Here is a 17,161-nt window from a genome sequence, read left to right as displayed (position 1 = left end):
ACAGGCACCTGTTGTATTTAGGAATAGCCTCATTTTACCTGGGACTGGGCAGGCGTTGACCCTCTAAACTATCCTGGTCACTTCTCATCCATCCCAGGCATCTGCTTTAATCCTTCCTACCTGAGCTACTGCCCATCCATAATCCCAAAATACTTGCTAATATTCTTCATCTGGGCTGCTCTCCCCTCCACCCACACCAGTCCAACCATGTGCTTCTCACCATGCTAACACATCTTGATCTCTTCTCTCTTTCTTCCCTCTCCTGTACCTGTCTCTTCCCTCTCCTCTGCCTTGTGGTCCCATGACCCCAGGCCTGCAAACCTCAAACTCCACCTCTCTCTCTTCTGTCAAATCCCAATCTCAGCATTTTTATTAACCAAGCAACTTTAACTAGGTGGAGTGAGGTTTACACAACAGGGACAGGTGTATGTGAGAATGTGCTCCTCTGGGCGGCAGCCAGATCCTAAGGGCCAGTAATTAGCATCAGAATACACCGCACCAGGCCAACCCCCAAGTGTAGGTGTCCTGCAGTAGCTCCCTCATGCTCATGTGTGGGACGAGGTAGCATTTCTTCTAGGGTTTCCATGCAAGAGTGAGACCGGAGCCGGGCGTTGTGGCGCACGCCATTAATCCTAGCACTTGGGAAGCAGAGGCAGGCGGACCTCTAACAGTGGGTTAAAGAGTAACCACTGCATTTAATAAGCATATAAATCGATATTAAATAATAATCTTTTTTGTTGTTGTTGTTGTTTTACAAAACTTTTTGGGAAAAACACAGGAAGGTGGCTGCCTCTGCTCAGGAGAAAAGCAGCAAAGAACTGAGAGGCAGGCTTTATATAGGGTTTCTTGGGGTCAGAGCTTTCCAAGGGATGGGTGGGATTTTGTGGCCTGGTCTTGGGGCAAGCTCCAGGATTTGTCAGTAAGGTAGGGCTTGGCTGCCTGCGTCTTGAGGGGCTGGGCCTGGCTGTTGTGGCCAGTGTTCTGTGGGCAGAGCCTGGTGGTTGGAGGTCCTCAGGGGCAGGCCCATCCACCATTCATGATCACAGCTGCCCAGATCAGCAAGATAGTTGGCTTGTATGACATTCTTTAATATTTTTCCTAGATTTCTACAATGATTAGGTTTTGCTGGTATAGCAGGAAGACAATTTATTTTAAAAAGAAGAAAGGGAAGAAGAAGGGGAGGAGAAAGGGAAGCAAATTATTCCAGATATTGACCAGGAAGACAATTGCAGCCTAAGGGCTTTCCCTGGGCTCAGATCTGGGGTGTTGCTGAAAGGAGAGTACCCCAGGAGGCTCTTGGATACGGACAACTTACAAGTATTCACACAGACATGAGTAAACTACCAGTGCCAATGAAGCTGGTTTCCACTCAAGTACACTGACAATACCACAGTGAAAGTTTCGGACGAGAGGAAAGGTTACAGAAGGTCTCAGCCTTCCCAGCGAGGTGAGATCTTCAGGTCTCTGGAGATTTGGAACACAGACGCTCCTCCTTCGTCTCTCAGCTGCCCTTTCTTGAATTCAGCTACCCCGGATTATCGTCCCGCGTCATCTGTGACCACTAGAGATGGACACTCCTTCACTGTCTCCTGAGTCTGTTTACTCTCTGGAAGGCCTGGTGCCTCGATGCTTGTACCAAACACCTACTAGGCTTTGGTACCCGGCTTCTTGCCTAGTCCCTTGAATCTGTGCCTCTAGAAGGCTTTTGTATGTCACAGATGAAACAAAGTGGGAAAGAATAGAATCTGTATTCTCTTCTGTAACGCTAGCTGAACGGCTTAAGGTGTTCTTTACCCATAAATATGTGTGCCTATTGAAAAAAGACCGACTGTCCTAGAGATGTGAAGATAAAAGGACCCTTTCACTCGGCTTGGAGTGGACCCATGTTAGCATGTGCTGCCTTGGACTCCCTGGGTGCTCAGAGTGTGTCTATATGTTTATGGTTATGTGTGACTTTTAGTCTACCTTAGTCTGGTTCACGTCTGACTTTCAACACAACTGTAGAGTGCTGGTGGGAAGCCTAGTGCTGGCTGGTGTGTGGGGTAACATCTGGCTTCCAAACTGAACTTCAAAAAAGCACACTAAAGAGAGTTGGGGGCTGGGTGACATGGCTTCATGTCCGTGGTGTGCCAGTCACTCCAGCAGGGTGAGGAGAGCCCAGAGAGGCGAGGCCCCAGAGAAGAGGAAGGAGTGAGAGTGCCAACAGGAAGCCATTTTTTTTGGATAGTTTTGAGTGTTGTCTGACCTCACTTCTTTGCAGTCTAGCAAGGGTGGGCAGAATGGCTGCCATCTCCCTTGGTGACATCCATCCCCAGATCTCTTTCCTGGTCATCTCCAAGCCCAGCTCACTTCCACCGGCTTCTGACCATTTCCAGGGCTTCATGGGGCCCCCATGAGCCCCACAATCTCCACTCTATAGTGGAGCTCAGAGTAAGCAGAGAAGGGAGGAGGTTATGGTGACACTTACCAACTGGGCTGGGTGGCAGGTATCCCATCCCTATCTACCCTGCCACTGCCACAACCTTTCCTCAAAACATTTCGCAGCTGGCCAGATAGCATGTGCTCTTTTCCTGAGATGGCAGCTTCCAAGGTCAAGTGGCAAATTATGTCTTGATTGATAAGGCCCAGCATGTTCTATGCATGGCAGAGGCCCAAGGAGTCCTTACCAGTGGATGCCACCAGATCCTGACTGCAAAAGTATATCCTCCAAGAGGAGGGTGTCCTGCACCCTGCACAATGGGCCTCACTTCCTCCTAGACATCACCTTAAGGATGTGGACACCAGCTGCACTGTCCTCGAAGGCTCTGGGCTTAAGGACCGGCTAGAAGGAACTCCAGCCTTGAATGTTCTTCTCTGACTCGGATGATGAGATAGAAGACACTGAACAAACTAGCATGTAGAGTTATGTGCATATGTGTTCCAGGTGTGTGAGGACCAGGAAGTGGGAGGAAGGATGGCTCAGGCTCCAACCCCAGTTCAGGGTCAGTCATGCCTAAGGGCCTCAGCATGGAGTGAGGAATTTTGGTTTCTTTAAAGATACAGAGATGCTATGGGAATGTGTTTATTTTTAATCCCAGATGTGGAATATGGGGCTGCTTCAAATTGTCCACAGCAGCTGACTATGATTTGCCTCATGCTCTAGCAGGGTCATGACTTTGCCAGCAGCAAAAAAAAATTTTTTTGCAAGTGTGTGACATTTGGAATTTGGGGGATTCTTGAGAGGGTATATAAATGCTAGAGCCCTGAGGGGGGCTGCAGTGGCTGCCTTTCCTCCTCCTCCTGCTGCTGCTGCTGCTGGTTGCTGCTTGCTGGTTTCTGTTGTTGCAGTTTATCAAGTGATCATAAGCAAAGAGACGAGAAGAAGAAATTGAATAGCCTGATGTCGAAAATCAAACATGCCCCGAGCAACTCAGCGACCCTAATCAGCGGGGCGTAGTCTAGCGATAATGACGACTCCTTTTGCCCTCTCTCTTTTGTTTTCTACCTAGTGCTGGGGATTAGGAGGGTGGAGAAGGGTGGAAGAGAGTAAGGCACCCACAAAGTAGTAAACACCGGCTACACCAGCACTCATGTTAGTTTTGTGAGGAAAGAGTTTCCGGCGTTTTCTTAGAATAGGTTTGACCAGAACAGCCTGGTCCAGAGATCCCAGCAAGATCCTACGCCAGTGTCTGCAAGGTGAGGATGGCTGCCTCCTAGAACTGCAGAAGTACATGTGGTACCCTGCCCCCCACAATGGAGTGCTGTTTTCGCACTGTGCCTTGGCTTCACTCGTGTTTTGCTCCCCTGTGTTCTCTCCTTAGCACAAGTGATTTCCATATCCATAAACAGCTTTGACTTGTTTTTCCTTCTAAATTTGGAATTTAAATAAGGTTTGAGGATATTTTCCTCTGGAAAAGGTGAACTTGGGAAGGTAACCTCCTGTGTGTCCCAAGGGAACTTTATGCCCTCTTGCCAGCTCTTGCCAGCTCTTGCCAGCTCTTGCGGTTCTCCAGCACCACGGTGTGAAGAGCCTCCCCCGACACACACACCCAAGGTTCAGGCTTTGGGAAGCACTTTCCCTTAGCTAAACCTCATGTGTTTCCTGTACTTCCAAAGCAGCCAGGCAGGAAATACTAAACCTCAGAAGACAAAAATAGCTGACTGGTCCCCCAGGGCTATGGCCTCCAGACACAGCCGTTGTGCCGCTAAGCACTGCAGCTTTAGGCCCACTAGATCTGATACAAGTCCATCCATCTCCGAAAGGACCAAACATCAGGCCTCAGTCTGTGACTCCTGCACTCTGGTGTGATCCTTAGACACCAACAAGCTCTGGCAAAAAAAAAAACAAAAACAAAAACAAAAACAAAAAAAAACTAGAGCCAGTTGTAGCCGGATGATTGAGGAGGGGCCGGAGTTGGGTCCCACAACCCCTCAACCCCCCGAGAGCTCAGTGTTCCTTGGAGGCACACACTGGTTGTGGGGCCAGACCCACTCCAGGAGTCCTGTAGTGACGTGTCAGTTTCCTAACACCTTCCCTGCCGTGGTTGCTCATGACCTGGATAAGGCCACATGTGTGTTGTTGTGGGGACAGGATCCAGAGGGTACAAGCCACCCAAAACAGAGGGAAGGATGGCTGGGAGGAAGGCCTGAGGCTGAAGCATGGCTCCTCTTGCAGAAGTAATGCATCTTCCTTACACAACATACAGCTGAGACAACAAAAAAGAAATACTGGTTAGCACAGGAGTGGACATGAGGGTGCACAGGCAGAAAGGACTGGCTGGGTGGTGGGAAGTGTGGGGACTAAACTGTGTCTTCCTGGGACGGGATGACCCTGGGTCACAGGCTGCCCAGGTGAAATCTAATTCCTAAGGGTGTGTCTAATAAAGTGAGGCATCCTCAGGGAAGGGTGGCCCCACCAAGTGATGTCTTTGACAAACAGTCGTCCTGAGGAGGAGGGGTCCCCTTGGGTGTCCCGGGCTTCTGGGCACCAGTGTGACATAATAAGAAATATGTATTTGGTCTCTGTCCCAGTCCCTGACTCAGCTCTGAAATCTTTTGGAATTTCCTGGATAACAGAAGCAGCTTTTGCTTTAATGAGACGATCTCCCTACACAGCGAGGGTGGGTTGATGGGCATGTGAGGATACCAGAAGTGGTGCGGCCCAATTCCATGGGCACAGAAGGTCCTGTCTTAGGGATCTGGGCGCATGTATACTGATGTGTCCCTTAAAATGAATTGGAAGTGCATGGTGTGTTTCTCTGCGTTACATGAGCCTCACAGCAGATTGTATGAGAAGCTAAGTCGGACAGAAACACAGGGACCCCACGGGCCAGTGCCTGTGATGGTGACTGAAGTTCGGTTATGATACCAACCTAGGGTGGCCGAGAGAAGTTATTTTCTCAGATGGCCATAAATCTTTGTGAGTTTTGAATCTCTGGCCCTCCCTCCCGCTGAGATCTGCGCTATTTAGGAGAGTAGACATTAACAGAAGAGAGGGATTCTAAGTAACCCAAAACTACAGGCTGGTGAGCAGGATATGGGCTTTCCAGCCAACTCTGACCACAGGCCTCTCTGATGACCTCTAACAGTCAGGGAGTCTGGCCCTCCATAGGCCAGTAGGGAAGTCAGGGAGGCTCTGGGAACAACAGTTTGCCTGCAGCAGGGGCCAGCCCCTCTCTTCGTCCTAGGGGAGGGAAAATCCAGCTCTGCAAAGATCCTACCCAGCCTCCCCCAAGTGTCTTTGCAAATGTCCCAGGCACAGTACAAAGCCTAACACCTGTTCCTGAACCAGGAAACCTTGAGTCCTGAGCGCCAGCCTAGAACTTGTAGCCTCTGCTTTGTTTAACACATTCATGATTCATAGGCCCCCCTTACAGGAGAAAGTGCAGATTTGTCCCTCCATCAAATGCTATGGTTAGTGTTCCCCACAGCCCACGGGTTAGAAACTTTGTCCCCGACGTCACACATATATTGATGGTGTTTAGAGGCAGGATAGAAAGACAGGGAAAATAAGAGGGTTGTGGAAAGAGAGAGAGTCCTTCACCCTTGCTGGCTGACTTTCACAAACAACGAGTGTGTGTGTGTGTGTGTGTGTGTGTGAGAGAGAGAGAGAGAGAGAGAGAGAGAGAGAGAGAGAGAGAGAGAGAGAGAATAAGGATTCCCTTGACTTTTTTTTTTTACCTGTTTTCATCTTTTCAACCTATATACTTGTATAGTGCACTCAGAAACCATCTGTGATCTCACCCTCTAAGTAGCAATTATATATATATATATATATATATATATATATATATATATATATATATATATAATGTTAAAATACTTAAGTTTCTCTACGGCCATACCACCCTGAATGTGCCCAATCTCATCTGAGCTTATGTTTGGCTCTTTTAAGATGTCCTCACACATTCTAGGCCACTTAAGGTCTCCTCTTAGATCTCTTTCTCCCTGTTAGTGCTGGTGCTTAAAACTGTAATAAAGTCCTTTGTTTGTTTTGTGTTTCTGAGACAGGAGCTCCCTATCTACCCCAGGCTGGTCTGGAACTCACTATGTAGCCTGAGCTGGCTTGGCTTTAAACTACACACTTCCCACACCTCGGCTTCTCAAAAACTAACTTTTCCTTAACTTTTGAGTTTGCTTCATAGTGTCTCGTTTTGTAATTCTTTTCTGTGGTGCAAGCCAACAATTCCAGGTTCCCTTAAATGCTGGTCTCTGAAAATAACTCCTCAGGCTGGCAGCATGGGCCATGTTTCCCATTGTTACAGAGCCCTTGGGGAGCAATTTGGATTAGAATCATTTGGGAACGGAGCCACCTTCAGTCAACACCCACAGGTGACCTCTTGGGTGTGAAGAGCCTGCCTAGCCTCTTCTTGAGGAGTCAGTCCCCAAATGTCCCAGGGTCTGCCTTAAGTAGCCACCCTCTTCCCTCCCTGCTGCCTGCGGCACTTCCTGGCCTCAGAATTCTAGTCCTGCATCAGCAACCAGCTCACGTGACTGCTGGTCTCTGCCAGCAAAAGGGGACTTGGCAGTGCACAAAAAAGACCCTGTCCCTGCCCCCACAGAGCCAGCAGTTTAGAGTCAGTGTTGGAAGGCCCTTAACGGAAGGCCCTTAACGGAAGGCCCTCCTGTAGAAGGGATGAGCAGTGGGGTGGGGGTGGCCTAAAGCAGCTCTCAAACGGGGTAGGGGTATGTCACAGACAACAGTCATCTGAGTAGAACTGAATTCGATACTGTCTTAGTTAGGGTTTCTATTGCTGTGAGAAAACCTGAGGCAACTTAGGCAGGAAAGGGTTTATTTCAGTTTATAGTTCCACAGCACAGGCCATCGCTGAGAGAAGACTGGCAGGGCAGGCACTGGTGGGAGGCCAGAGAGGTGTGCTGCTTGCTGGCTTGCTCAGCCTGCTTTTCTATAGCACCCGGGACCACCTGCCCAGGGTTGGCACTACCTATAATAAGCTGGGCCCGTCGGTACCAATCACCCGTCAAAGGAATATATCACAGACTGGCTGCAAGCCAATATCATGGCGGTGTTGTCTCAACGAAGAGTCCATCTTCCTAGCTATGTCTTCAGCTTGTGTCAAGTTGACATGGAACCAGCCAGCGCAGGTGTGTAGTTTGCAGTATCCCTAGAAAGTGTGGGCATGGGGGGAAACAGGAAAGGCACAGAGTCAGCTGTGCCCAGCAGACCTGTAGCCAGGACTATAAAATGGCTCCTCGTTGGGTCCAGGAACGTGTGAGTGAGTCTGAGTTCTTTCTGAACCCTTTGTAGTTGGATAAGCTGAGTTTAGTTTTTGCGGCCTAGTCTACTACTGACCCTATACCTACCTATTGGGGTAGCTCCTCTGTGCTTACAGGACTCCTCGTGGGACAGCACCTTCTAATCAAGATCTTCACTGTGGCCTTATCTTTCATTCCTATGGTAGTGACCGTAGGGATAAACCTACTTTATATCATAGAAAAGCTGGGCATTGCCAGGTGCAACCTACATCATCAACTCTCTGACCCCATGTGTTGGAAAATTCTTTAGGGCAACTTACCCAGCATCCCAGGCACTCGGCTGGATCTTGCTTTAGAGTAAATGTCCAGGAATATTTAAGGATTCAGGGTAATCATGGTGACACCTGCCTCCACCTCCATAAAGACTGAGGATATCCTGAAACTACGTAATACATCACAGACCATGGGGAAGAAGGGGGCTAAAAATGCTCACAGTCAGACTGGAGAGGATCAAGGGACAGAGTGGTGCCTACACAGGTAACAAGCCACAGTTTACCTCCTGTAATAAGACTGATGCCGTGTGCTCTGGTAAGCAGCTATGCCACCTACGTTAGGGGATTTAATTTTTGTTAGAAGGTAGGCTTTGCAATAGGTACACACACAAGTTCGAGTGGGCACAATGGCTTCACCAGGCTGGAGTCAGTTGGCCAGGACAAGGCCGAGCTGAGAAGGAGGTCCCATGTGGCCCTGAGACATTGGCTTCACTCTCTACCCCAGGCTCCTGCCCAGTGTCAGCCTTTCCCACTAGCTAGTGTAGCTATGGACCAAAAGAGGTTTCAATAAATGCTTTGGCATGGTCCTGGCTACAGTGGAGCTACAAGTCATTTGGGGCTGAAGCTTGCTTCTCAGCAGATCCCTTCTGTGAGGTCAGGGGCTGCTCAGGAAGATCCCGGAGCAGTTTTCCCTTAGACGTCTCATCAGAAGTGGAGACTGTCAGCTTCTTGAGCCTTGGCAGCCACAGCAGCAGCACTACTTTCTCTCCTGGGCCTCAGGGAACACCAAGCTGCTCCAAGAATCCCTGGCCTCCAACCCCTCCTCCGTTCTCTCTGTTGCTGATTGATCCCAGCCCTGTCTCTTACATGCAAACTTTTATGGACATGCCATTTCATATTAATGAGTTCCATATATTATTGTAACTCATGAGACACTTTCCTGCTCACAGTATAGACAACAACGTCTCGTTGAGTATAATAGGGTGTTAGCCTAGGCCATTGCTGTCCCTCTGTCAAACAGAGAACTCAAGTTCGATGGATGTAGCTTGCTGGGACCTGCCACCTAACCTCGAATTATCCCAGACCTAGAGGGCCATCTGGCTTTTAACACCTCCAAACCATCCTCAAGTGCCATGTGCACAACAGGGTAGTTCCTTTTGCAAGTCAAGGTACTTCCATATTCTTATTCCCAACCTGGGTCAGGCTCCTTCATCAAGCAGGCTTACCCGGTGTCCTTACCTGATTCCAGAAGCGGCCTTCATTGGTGTTCGGGTTGGTTTTGTCAACTTGACATGACTCTAGACTTATCTTGGAAGAGGGAATCTTAACTGAGTAAACGCCTCCATAAGACTTGCCTATAGGGTGTCGGGCGTGGTGGCGCACGCCTTTAATCCCAGCACTCGGGAGGCAGAGGCAGGCGGATCGCTGTGAGTTTGAGGCCAGCCTGGTCTACAAAGTGAGTCCAGGACAGCCAGGGCTACACAGAGAAACCTTGATGAACTGTGACGTGGAAATGTAAATGAAATAAACCCTTTGCCTCCTCAAGTTCCTTTTGGGCATGGTGTTTTATCAGAACAATAGAAAGCTAAATAAGACAGTAGTTAGACTGGCCCAGGGCTAAGGACGTCTGTAGACCCTTCAGTAGCCAGAGTGGCTTAGATGAGACCCAGCCATTCCAGCCTCTGCTGAGGTAGACGGTTCTCTAGACATAGGGGAAGGCCTGGGGTTCAACACTGGTATAAACTGTTCTGGTCCCCTCTCCTGCATCACCATAGCCTGTAAAGCAGCCTGAGAAAAGAAATACTCCATCTGACTGATCTGTTTTCTTGGCTGTGGGGTGGTGTTGGCTCTGTTATTTAACAATTAAACTTTATTATACAACCCAACTATCTTACACAAGAGAGAAAAAAGGTTAAAGGGAAACAAGAGTGAACTTTCTGGTATCTGTTCCACAGGACGGGTCCCTAGGTGTCTGTGGCCTGTGTGCTGGTCTGGCCTGTTGACTGATCCTTTTCCCGATCCACGTGCGCTCAAACTCCGTCTGAACCTGCTGCCCCTCTCGTCTGCTCTGCCTGTCTGTTTCTCACGTGCAAGGGCCGGTCTCCTCCTCCCATCGAGGGTCGATTAGAAACACAATAATCCAGGTGGAGTCCCCTCGGTCAGCTTCCTGAATTCTAGGCCCAGGATGGCTCCACCCAGTCAATCTCAAGGTTAATCTCAGGGAGTGCCCAGGGGCAAAGCCCACCAAGACTACTTTCATCTGTGACAAAGCTTACAATCCTTCCCACACAGGGTGGGAGGTGTGGGGTCCAGGTCAAGACAAATACTTTACATGAGTTCACTATGCATGTGACTCCTTATTGCTTATTGCGTGTTCTCCCCCGTGGCATGGGGCTCTGGATAGAGAGCCTTTTCCCCACAGGAGGCCACAGGGATGCCCCATAGCTTTGTCACAAGACATGCTCTGAGCAGAGACCACCGTTAAGAGTCTAGGCTCCACATCACAGGCTTTCTTTTCCTTTCTCGGGATCTGCCTGTGGCTCTCAAAGCTCCAACCACATCTTCAAACCATTTTCCATGGCTTCTAGGAGGTCCACGTGAGAAGAAAGCCACCTCATCAGAGATCATGACCCAAAAGAGTCAGGGCTGTCTCATCCAGTAACTATGCCAGGGAAGGGGAAAGGCTGGTGGCTTCTAACAGGGTCTACCACTGGTGTTGGAAGTTGTGACCTGCCGGCTGAGGTGGGGTAGCGTTCAAGGCAGCAATAGAAACTACCGAAAGAGGGGGCAACTTGCCACCCACACAACCCCTCCCCTCCAGAGGTGCTGTTCTAAGCCTTTTTCTCCCGGATAGTCTGGCCCTCTGATGTGGCTCAGAGGCAGTGATGGGTGTGACTCACAACTGCTCTCTTGGACTGCGGCATGACACTCTTCCTAGGGAGACCTGAATAAACGTCTACTCATCCCAGATCGGGGCTGACAACAGACCAAAGTACAGATCCCACCAAGGTCCAACTTTGAGCCAATGAATTTTATTAGTGTGGCTTACAGAAGTCTGGGCGAGGGGAGACTTCTAGGCGTGGAAGTGACTCAATGGCAGCTGCATCATCACAGCCTACCACAGAAAATCTGGAAACCTGTCCCACACTGTACAGCCTCGAAGCAGCTCTACATGTTAGTGTCCTTTCCACGTGGCTTAGTCGGTCTGAGCCTCTTCGAGGAAGCTCGGCTGGTCTCCATTTCTTCTGAACTGCTGCGCTGGTCTCGGCTTCTTCCAGAGGCTGAGCTGGTGTGCTAGCTAGTTTTACAACTTGACAGCAAGCTTTAGTCGTTTGGGAAAAGGGAACTTCAACTGAGAAAATGGCCCCGCCAGACTGGCCTGAAGACAACCTGTGGTGTGTTTAATTAATTGAGTGATGTGTGAGGGTCCAGCCCAGTGTGGGTGGTGCCACCCATGGGCAGTGGTCCTGGGTGTTTAGTAGAAGCGGGTGAGGCAAGCCTACAGAACAAGTAGTTAGCATTTCTCTATGGCTTCTGCATCACTTCCTGGCTCCAACTTTCTGCTGACTTCAGTGATAGACTGTGCTGTGGAACTGTAAGCAGAAACAAACCCTTTCTCCCCAAATGACTTTTGGTTATGGTGTTTTATCACAGCAATAGAAACCCTAAGGCAGCTGGCTTCCGATCGCTGGAGGGGGTGGGGCTGGGTTTGTCTGAGGGTGACTCTTAACAGTGTTTACTATTTATAGACTCTTGGAGAAGGGATTCCCTACACCTAGTGAATCTGGTCAGTTCTGCAGACCTCCTGAGGGTATTTTGAGTCATTTACTTCCTGTGTCAAAGAGCTTCCCTGGAGGATGGAGTGTTTTGCCTCCCCTTATGTCTTAGTTAGGGTTTCTATTGTTATGATGAAACACCATGACCAAAAAGAAAATTGGGGAGGAAAAGGTGTATTTGGTTTACACTTCTGCATTGCTGTTCGTCACTGAAGGAAGTCAGGACAGGAACTTAAGCAGGGCAGCATCCTGGAGGCAGGAGCTGATGCAGAGGCCATGGAGGGCTCTACCTACTTCCTTGCTTCCCCTGGCTTGCTCAGCCTGCTTTCTTAGAGAACCCAGGACCACCAGCCCAGGCGTGGCACCATCCTCCTTGGGCTGGGGCCTGTCCCATGGATCACTGATTGAGACAATGCCTTAATGCTGGATCTGTGGAGGCATTTCCTCAACTGAGGCTCCCTCAGCTCTGGTGACTCTTGCTTGTGTCAAGTTGACACAAAACCAGAAAGCACGTGCTAGAGTACCATGTCATATAATATCCAGTTGGTGTGCTCCTGCTTTTATATTCTATGTCCTAAGAAGTTTCCTCCCAAGATGGAAGGCTTTAATCTGGGAGCAAACTGCTGCACAACAGGGGCACATCACAATCACATAGAAATTGCTCCCTGACTGCATCACAGCGATGCCTTATAGGAACTCTAATACCCAAGTGTGGATCTCCTGTAGATTATACTTCTAGAAAGCATGAGCCATAGATCTTGAATAAACATTAAATTCCAAGCCTATAAAATAGTGAGGTCGTGTAGAAGAGGGAGCGTCACATACCCATAGCCTGTTTTCTTCCTGAGAATTGAAGTGTTTTGGAGATGTGCTGTTCACCACGTGCAGGTGTCTGTGGTCCAGGCATCCTGACCTTCAGCAGGAGAGGGTCAGTGGAGGTAAACTGAGATCTGTCCCATTTGGAAACTTGGAAAGAACACTGGAGGTCTTGAGGCTTTGGCTGTCCTGAGAGACCGTCTGGCTATTGCTTTAAAGATGTCTTTCATCTTGGCCTTTGCTGGTTGTATGCCTGGCAGACTATCACTGATGGCCCAGCAATGCCCATGTCCTGTCATGTCCATGTAGATCTGCACTGAGTTGTTTACTCTGGTACAAGCATCATGTAGTTGTAAAATTCAGAAACTAGCATCTAGTATGTTTGGGGTCTTATACCAAAATATCATAGTCTGGTTAAGTTATTTTTTAGTTATTTGTTTATTTTGGGTTTTTGAGACAGGATTTCTCTGTGTAACGCTGGCTATACTGGAACTAGCTCTGTAACCTGATTGGTCCTTTTAGTCAGAGATCTGTTTGCCTCTGTTTCCTGAGTGCTGGGATTAAAGGTGCGCACCACCACCACCACCAGGCACAGTGTGGGTAAGTTATAAACAGTAGAGTTTTATTTCCTATAACTCTATAGGCTGGGAGTCTATGATCAATACACCCGGAGACTCAGTGTTTTCTGAGGAGAGCTTCCTCACAGACGGCACCTCTTGTGTATCCTCACATGGCAGAAGCTGCAAAGGCTCCCTTGAGTGTCTTGTGTAAGTAACTAATTCTGTGAACTAGGAACCTCCTAAAAAGCCCCATCTAACACCACCCTCTCGGAGCCAGGTTCCCATACGTGGGCCTGGGAGACATGACATTTCAGAACACAGTAGCGTCCTTCCCTTTAAGTCCTGCGCAGTTAGCACCGAGGCCTCTAAATACACATAGGTAGCGCCCCCCAGCTTTTTGTATAAGCAGCATCAAGCCACAGCTTCGGGAGTTTTGTATCACTTTCCTTCAGATGCCCAGAGCTGCTCATCTGCCTCCCTTGTCTCTGCTCTTCTTCCGTCTGATCGAGACCACACACTTCGGACACGGTAAGCACGGTGCCCATTTCCCCTCTTTTGCCTGCACTCGTGCCAGGCTCCGTGGCCTGGCCTTTTGGTATACCACCTTGGTGAGACTCCCTCATCAAGGGGATCGATCTTCGGTTCCACCGCTGCTACCACCATGAACTTCTGCAGTGCTTAGGCACTTTCAATGTTTGCAAAAAGGAGTTGCTAGGTGCCGTGTGACAAGACTTTTCCTGGGGAGGTGAAACACACACGTTTGTCATGACAGACCAAAGTATAGATACCACCCAAGTCCAATTTGGCAAACCAATGTTTTACCAGGGTTGCTTTCAAGAGTAGAAATGGTTCAAAGACAGCTACATAACCAAGACTCACTCCAGGATAAGTGACAGCTCACAAGATCTGGGGACCTGGAGCACACTGTACAGCCTACAAGTAGCTCAACAGGCTGTAAAGTGTCCTTTCTAGGTGCCTCAGTTGATCTAAACCTGTTACAGGCAGCTTGGCTAGTTTCTTCTTCTTCTTCTTCTTCTTCTTCTTCTTCTTCTTCTTCTTCTTCTTCTTCTTCTTCTTCTTCTTCAAGATTTATTTATTCATTATTATACATACAATGCTCTGCCTACAGGCACACCTATAGGCCAGAAGAGGGCATCAGATCACATTATAGATGGTTGTGAGCCACTATGTGGTTGTTGGGAATTGAACTCAGGACCTCTGGAAGATCAGGCAGTGCTCTTAACAACTGAGCCATCTCTCCAGCCCCTGGTTTCTGCTTCTTGAAGATCTGGTCCCAGTCTTTGCAGCTCAGCCTCCCTTTTTAGTCTGAGAGGGACTTTCTCAGCTTTTATTGTTTACTCTGGCAGGGAGGGCCCTAGCGAATCTGGTCAGTTTACCTTCCTGCAAGGATGAAATGTTTCAGTATCAGAGGAAACTGTTGCATGATACCAGGGCTTTCAAGAAGGGTCAGTCCCGAGGAGCACTGGTTATTCTTGTGAGGACCCAAGTTTGATTCCCAGCACCTACATGCCAGTTCATAACCATCTGTTCATAACTCCAATACTAGCTCCCTCTTCTGTCCTCTATAGGTAACACACACACACACACACACACACACACACACACACACACACACACGCATACAGAACACCATATATACATTAAAGAAAACATGTTTTTTTAGAGAATGCCTAGTAATATTGTGTTGGAGGATACATCAAAAAAAAGTAACATTGCAACAGATTCCAGGACGTGAGATCCAGGCAGCTCCAGCCCACTCTGAGAACCATGTGTTACAAAGGTGCAGGAACTACCAGTGTTCTGTTGTCCCCGACTCTGTAGCTTCATCCCCTTCTGGGATCTAGAATGCTGCTTACTGCTAAGTCATTTAAAATGAAACTATTCCCTACACATTAACTCTGAGAGACCATAAGGTCTTTGAAAACAAATTCTCAGATTGCTTTGGTCAGATTTAAAGATGAGGTTGTATTTCTACTCAACTCATCTAATGCTTTCTACTTTTTACTGGCTTTTGAGATAAGGTGCAATTTCAGTAAAAATATCATACATTATAGGTGCTTTGCTTTGTAAGAAGCTACAGAATATTTTGCATTTGATCTTAATTTTTAAAAGAAAACATTTTTTTCTTGTGAAAGAGGGGCTCATAGACATGCCTGTATGCCTTAGTTTAGAGTACCCAGGAGCCGTAGCCTGAGTGGATTAGCACAGGTAAGAAGGGAAGAGTGCTAGCCAAAGCACCCCATGTGCTGAGTTCTCCGTGTTTGTCACCTGGGGTGAGTTAACTCTCACAGCAACCTGCAGAGGTTCAGTCACAGCCCTATTCCAACTTCATGGAAGAGAGCGAACACCACGTTTATACAGTCAGGAAGAAGTTTGGCCATGCCTAGAACAGGCTGTAGAGACGGGCCGGGCACCGCTGCATCTCCTAAGTTTAAGCCGACAGATTGCTAAGGGTACCAGGTTGCTTTGCTGAACTGGCAGGGTGCGTGTAGATACCTTCTTTGGGACAGAGGGGGAGCAGGCCACTGTTTTCTACTGAGGAAATTATTTTAAGCACCACAGTCCTGAGCTGGAGACTTGGCTCAGCAGTTAAGAGCACTTGTTGTTCTCCGGGAGACTCGGTTTTTTATTTCTGGCACCTGCCTGGTGGCTCACAACTTTCTGTGATTCCAGTTTCAGGGAATCTAAGACCCTCTTCTGACCTTCATGGGTACCAGGGAGGCATGTGGCGCGCACGCACACGCACACACACACACACACACACACACACACACACAAACACTTGTATACATAAAATTAATCTAAAACCAAAATTTCAAAAAGCACTGCAGTTCTCTAAAGCTATGCTGCAACCTCTTGCTACTTTTAAGTTTCATTTTATTTAGTTATGTTGCACATGTGTTGGGAGTGTGGGTGTGTATCGATCGACCACAGCATGTATGTTTGGAAGTCAAGGGATAACTTGGGGAGCAGGTTCTCTCGTGACACCATGTGGGTCCCAGGGCTCAAAGTTGGGTTTTAAGGCTTGGCAGCAAGCGCCTTTATCCGTTGAGCCATCTCTCCCACCCCTCCTCTGCTATTTTTAAGTGTGGAAACTCTTGAGGGCTGCATAGTGCCAAGGCCAGCGGGTGACCTTAGCATCACCCCTCAAAAAATGGAGGGCGTGGATGACCAAAACATGCCATCTTAAAATACACTTCTAGTTGTGGGATAACCATCCAGAGAAACTGCAGGCACCAGCATAAGTCTATTTGTTAAAGAAACGTACAGGGTTACCTACATCAGTAGTCAGGTGTTTTCTCCGAGGACCCTCCTCTCCGTCTGGGTCTCCATCCTCCCTTCAGCCTGTTACTGTCTTTCATGCAGCCTGGAGGTTGTCACTTGTCCTTTGAAAGTAATTTCCTGAGACCTTTTGGCACTGTGAGACTTGGGGGCTCCCACAGTTCACCCCTTGTCGCCACCCAGGAGCCCCTAGGCGGTGCATCTCTGTGTAGCATGGAAACGCAGCCATTTTCCTTTTTAAAGTCACACAAGGCCCAACCTCAGGTGGTCGGGTTTGGGTTTTTTTTTTTTTTAAAGTCATCACCTACTTGCACAGGGTGGCGCCCCTCACAAGTCCCCCCAATCTGAAGTATTTTCATAACTTTCGTTTGTCTGTGGACTTCAGTTTGCGATTATTTCCATCAGGTGGGGCAAGACGACTTCCGCAGCCAAGAAGCCGCAAAGCCAAATGAAAACTGCAAGGGCGGAAAGCCCGGAAGCTCAACCCTAGTCAGCACCGGCCACCAGCACCACCACCAAGCCGAGCTGATGCCTCCTTAGCCTCCCTAGCTGTCCTCTCCGAGGCCTGTGTGCGCTCTGCGAGCCCAGGCGTCTAGGACACACGGACAGGCCGCCTCATTGGGCGCTCTGCTCGAAGCACCGCCTCCCCTTCCTGACTGACGTTCTCTACACCAATAGCACTGCAGGGGCGGGCCACGTGGCTCTGTGCCAATCGGAAGCGGTCCAGTCTGTGCACTAC

At 48.8% G+C, this 17,161-nt stretch overlaps 1 long non-coding RNA gene across 1 annotated transcript; it reads right to left on the bottom strand.

Annotated features, from left to right (window-relative positions):
• Positions 1-7,254: 7,254 nt before the first annotated feature.
• On the bottom strand, positions 7,255-9,499 carry LOC311579158. The gene is made up of 2 exons (XR_014773073.1): positions 9,207-9,499; positions 7,255-7,604 (listed from the first exon to the last, which is right to left on the bottom strand). It is a non-coding gene; the product is annotated as an uncharacterized lncRNA (long non-coding RNA).
• Positions 9,500-17,161: the final 7,662 nt, after the last annotated feature.

The sequence above is a fragment of the Acomys minous genome (genome assembly GCF_964271855.1).
Source record: "Acomys minous genome assembly, chromosome: 12".
Classification (NCBI taxonomy): domain Eukaryota; kingdom Metazoa; phylum Chordata; class Mammalia; order Rodentia; family Muridae; genus Acomys; species Acomys minous.
The sequence above is the reverse complement of the archived record's forward strand: the minus strand, read 5'-3'. Positions and strand labels throughout refer to the sequence as shown.